We start from the raw sequence: 5459 nt of genomic DNA on the forward strand, positions 1-5459 counted from the left end.
TTCAAAGTGTTCTTGGTGTTCATCTTGACATTCATAGTGTTCTTGCATACATTCATTGTTTTGATCTGAAAATTCTCATGCATTGAATCATTTTTTTTGTTTTTCTCTTTCTTCATTAAAAATTCAAAAAACAAAAAAAAAATCTTTCCCTTTTTCTCTCATAAATTTCGAAAATTTGGATTGACTTTTTAAAAAATTTTTAAAATCTAGTTGTTTCTTATGAGTCAAATCAAATTTTCAAATTGAAAATCCTATCTTTTTCAAAATCTTTTTCAAAAATCAAATCTTTTTCATTTTTCTTATTTATTTTCGAAAATTTTAAAAATATTTTTTAAAAATATTTTTCTTAATTTTATTTCATAATTTTCGAAAATATCATCAAAAATTAATGTTTTGATTCAAAAATTTCAAGTTTGTTACTTGCTTGTTAAGAAAGATTCAAACTTTAAGTTCTAGAATCATATCTTGTGATTACTTGTGAGTCAAGTCATTAATTTTGATTTTTAAAATCAAATCTTTTTCAAAACTAATTTCAATCATATCTTTTCAAAAATATCTTTTTATCCTATCTTTTTCAAATATCTTTTCTAACTTCTTATCTTCTTATCTTTTCAAAATTGATTTTCAAATCTTTTTCAACTGACTAATTAAATTTTTGTTTGTTTCTTACCTCTTTCAAAACAACCTAACTAACTTCCCCTCTCTAATTTTCGAAAATACCTCCCTCTTTTTCAAAAATTCTTTTTAATTAATTAATTGTTTTCAATTTTTAATTTTAATTTTATTTCATTCCTAATTTTCGAAAATTACTAACCTTTTTCAAAAACTATTTTCAAAATTTAACCTTAAATTTTAATTTTTAATTTTCGAAATTCCCTCTCCCTCATCTCCTTCTATTTATTTATTCATCTACTAACACTTCTCTTCACCCAAAATTCGAACCCATTCTTCTCCTCTGAGTTCGAATTCTCCTCTTCTTCATTATTAATCTTCTTTTCTTCTACTCACACAAGGGAACCTCTATACTGTGATAAAAAAAGATCCCTATTATTATTTTCTGTTCCCTTTTTTTTCATATGAGTAGGAGCAAGGACAAGAACATTCTTGTTGAAGCAGATCCTGAACCTAAAAGGACTCTGAAGAGAAAACTAAGAGAAGCTAAAATACAACAATCCAGAGACAACCTTACTGAAATTTTCGAACAGGAAAAGGAGATGGCAGCCAAAAATAATAATAATGCAAGGAGGATGCTTGGTGACTTTACTGCACCTAATTCCAATTTACATGGAAGAAGCATTTCCATCCCTACCATTTAAGCAAACAATTTTGAGCTGAAACCTCAATTAGTTTCTCTGATGCAACAAAACTGCAAGTTTCATGGACTTCCATCTGAAGAACCTTTTCAGTTCTTAACTGAATTCTTGCATATCTGTGATACTGTTAAGACTAATGGAGTAGATCCTGAAGTCTACAGGCTCATGCTTTTCCCTTTTGCTGTGAGAGACAGAGCTACAATATGGTTAGATTCTCAACCTAAAGATAGCCTGAACTCTTGGGATAAGCTGGTCAAGGCTTTCTTAGCCAAGTTCTTTCCTCCTCAAAAGCTAAGTAAGCTTAGAGTGGATGTTCAAACCTTCAGACAAAAAGAAGGTGAATCCCTCTATGAAGCTTGGGAGAGATACAAGGAACTGACCAAAAAGTGTCCTTCTGACATGCTTTCAGAATGGACTATCCTGGATATATTCTATGATGGTCTATCTGAATTAGCTAAGATGTCATTGGATACTTCTGCAGGTGGATCCATTCACCTAAAGAAAACGCATGCAGAAGCTCAAGAACTCACTGACATGGTTGCTAATAACCAGTTCATGTACACTTCTGAGAGGAATCATGTGAGTAATGGGACGCCTCAGAAGAAGGGAGTTCTTGAAATTGATACTCTGAATGCCATATTCGCTCAGAACTAACTATTGACTCAACAGGTCAATATGATTTCTCAGAGTCTGAATGGAATGCAAGCTGCATCCAACAGTACTCAAGAGGCATCTTCTGAAGAAGAAGCTTATGATCCTGAAAACCCTGCAATACCAGAGGTGAATTACATGGGTGAACCATATGGAAACACCTATAATCCGTCATGGAGAAATCACCCAAATCTCTCATGGAAGGATCAACAAAAGCCTCAACAAGGCTTTAATAATGGTGGAAGAAATAGGTTTAACAATAGTAAACCTTTTCCATCATCCACTCAGCAACAGACAGAGAATTCTGAGTAGAATCCATCTAGCTTAGCAAATTTAGTCTCTGATTTATCTAAGGCCACTCTGAGTTTCATGAATAAAACAAGGTCCTCCATTAGAAATTTGGAGGGACAAGTGGGCCAGCTGAGTAAAAGGATCACTGAAATCCCTCCTAGTACTCTCCCAAGCAATACAGAAGAAAATCCAAAGAGAGAGTGCAAGGCCATTGATATAACCATCATTGCTGAATCCAAGGAGGAAGGGGAGGACGTGAATCCCAAGGAGGAAGACCTCCTGGGACGTCCAGTGATCAATAAGGAGTTTCCCTTTGAGGAACCAAAGGAATTTGAGGCTCATTTAGAGACCATAGAGATTCCATTGAACCTCCTTGTGCCCTTCATGAGCTCCGATGAGTATTCTTCTTCTGAAGAGAATGAGAATGTTACTGAAGAGCAAGTTGCCAAGTTCCTTGGTGCAATCATAAAGCTGAATGCCAATTTATTTGGTAATGTAACTTGGGGAGATGAACCTCCCCTGTTCACCAATGAACTAAATGCATTGGATCAACTGAGATTGCCTCAGAAGAAATAGGATCCTGAAAAGTTCCTAATACCTTGTACCATAGGCACCATAACCTTTGAGAAGACTCTATGTGACCTTGGGTCAGGAATAAACCTCATGCCACTCTCTGTAATGGAGAAACTGGGAATCTTTGAGGTGCAAGCTGCTAAAATCTCATTAGAGATGGCAGACAACTCAAGAAAAGAGGCTTATGGACAAGTAGAGGACGTGTTAGTAAAGGTTGAAGGCCTTTACATCCCTGCTGATTTCATAATCTTGGATACTGGGAAGGATGAGGATGAATTCATCATCCTTGGAAGACCCTTCCTAGCCACAGCAAGAGCTGTAATTGATGTTGACAGAGGTGAACTAGTCCCTCAATTGAATGAAGATTCCCTTGTGTTTAAAACTCAAGGACATCCTTCTATAAACATGGAAAAGAGGCACAGTAAGCTTCTCTCAGTACAGAGTCAACTAAAGCCCCCATAGTCAAACTCTAAGTTTGGTGTTGGGAGGCCTCAGCCAAACTCTAAGTTTGGTGTTGAACTCCCATACCCAAACTCTAAGTTTGGTGTTGAGAGTCTATAAAATTGACCTGATCACCTGTGTGGCTCCATGAGAGCCCACTGTCAAGCTATTGACATTAAAGAAGCGCTTGTTGGGAGGCAACCCAATTTTTATTTATCTAATTTATTTTCATTCTTGTTGTTCTTTCATGTTTTATTAGGTTCATGATCATGTGGAGTCACAAAATAAATAGAAAAATTAAAAACAGAATCAAAAACAGCAGAAGAAAAATCACACCCTGGAGGAAGGGCTTACTGGCATTTAAACGCCAGTAAGGAGCATCTGGCTGGCGTTCAACGCCAGAACAGAGCATGGATTTGGCGCTGAACGCCAGAAACAAGCATAGAACTGGCGTTCAACGCCAGAAACATGCTGCATCTGGGCGTTGAACGCCCAGAACAAGCATTAGTTCGGCGTTTAAACGCCAGAATTGCATGCAAAGGCATTTTACATGCCTAATTGGTGCAGGGATGTAAATCCTTGACACCTCAAGATCTGTGGACCTCACAGGATCATCTCAGGATCTGTGGATCCCACAGGATCCCCACCTTCCCTCCTCATAATCCTAGTTTCTTTCACATCTTCTTCTTTATCTATTCTTTCTTCTCTTGCTCGAAGGCGAGCAAAATTCTAAGTTTGGTGTGGTAAAAGCATAAGTTTTTTTGTTTTTCCATAACCATTGATGGCACCTAAGGCCAGAGAAACCTCTAGAAAGAGGAAAGGGAAGACATAAGCTTCCACCTCCGAGTCATGGGAGATGGAAAGATTCATCTCAAGGGTCTATAGCTCAGTGGTAGAACATTTGACTGCAAATCAAGATATCCCTGAGATACCTCAGGGGATGCACTTTCCTCCACAAAATTTTTGGGAGCAAATCAACACCCCCTAGGAGAATTAAGTTCCAACATGGGACAATTAAGGGTGAAACATCAAGAGCACTCCATCATCCTCCATGAAATTAGAGAAGATCAAAGAGATATGAGGGAGGAGCAACAAAGACAAGGAAGAGACATAGAAGAGCTCAAGGACATCATTGGTTCCTCAAGGAGAAAACGCCACCATCACTAAGGTGGACTCATTTCTTGTTCTTAAACTTTCTGTTTTTCGTTTTCTTATGTTAAATGTTTATCTATGTTTGTGTCTTTATTACATGATCATTAGTGTCTAAGTGTCTATGCCTTAAAGTAGTGAATATGAATCCATCACCTCTCTTAAATGGAAAAATGTTTTAATTACAAAAGAACAAGAAGTACATGAGTTTCGAATTTATCCTTGAACTTAGTTTAATTATTTTGATGTGGAGACAATACTTTTTGTTTTCTGAATGAATGCTTGAACAGTGCATATGTCTTTTGAAGTTGATGTTTTAGAATGTTAAATATGTTGGCTCTTGAAAGAATGACGACAAGGAGACATGTTATTTGATAATCTGAAAAATCATAAAAATGATTCTTAAAGCAAGAAAAAGCAGTGAATACAAAGCTTGCAGAAAAAAAAATAGCGAAAAAAATAGAAAGAAAAAGAAAAGCAAGCAGAAAAAGCCAAAAGCTCTTAAAACCAAAAGGCAAGAGCAAAAAGCCAATAACCCTTAAAACCAAAAGGCAAGGGTAAATAAAAAGGATCCCAAGGCTTTGAGCATCAGTGGATAGGAGGGCCTAAAGGAATAAAATCCTGGCCTAAGCGGCTAAACCAAGCTGTCCCTAACTATGTGCTTGTGGCGTGAAGGTGTCAAGTGAAAACTTGAGACTGAGCGGTTAAAGTCAAGGTCCAAAGCAAAAGAAGAGTGTGCTTAAGAACCCTGGACACCTCTAATTGGGGACTTTAGCAAAGCTGAGTCACAATCTAAAAAGGTTTACCCAATTATGTGTCTGTGGCATTTATGTATCCGGTGGTAAAACTGGAAAACAAAGTGCTTAGGGCCACGGCCAAGACTCATAAAGTAGCTATGTTCAAGAATCAATATAGTAAACTAGGAGAATCAATAACACTATCTGAACTCTGAGTTCCTATAGATGCCAATCATTCTGAACCTCAATGGATAAAGTGAGATGCCGAAACTATTCAAGAGGCAAAAAGCTACAAGTCCCGCTC

At 36.9% G+C, this 5459-nt stretch overlaps 1 non-coding gene across 1 annotated transcript; it reads right to left on the minus strand.

The window, feature by feature from the left end:
• Window positions 1-1610: 1610 nt before the first annotated feature.
• Window positions 1611-1718, minus strand: LOC148553338 (small nucleolar RNA R71). The gene has a single exon (XR_015892725.1). It is a non-coding gene; the product is annotated as a small nucleolar RNA R71 (small nucleolar RNA).
• Between the last annotated feature and the right edge of the window lie 3741 nt (window positions 1719-5459).

The sequence above is a fragment of the Arachis ipaensis genome, chromosome B7 (genome assembly GCF_059453495.1).
Source record: "Arachis ipaensis isolate K30076 ecotype BB chromosome B7, ASM5945349v1, whole genome shotgun sequence".
Classification (NCBI taxonomy): Eukaryota; Viridiplantae; Streptophyta; class Magnoliopsida; order Fabales; family Fabaceae; genus Arachis; species Arachis ipaensis.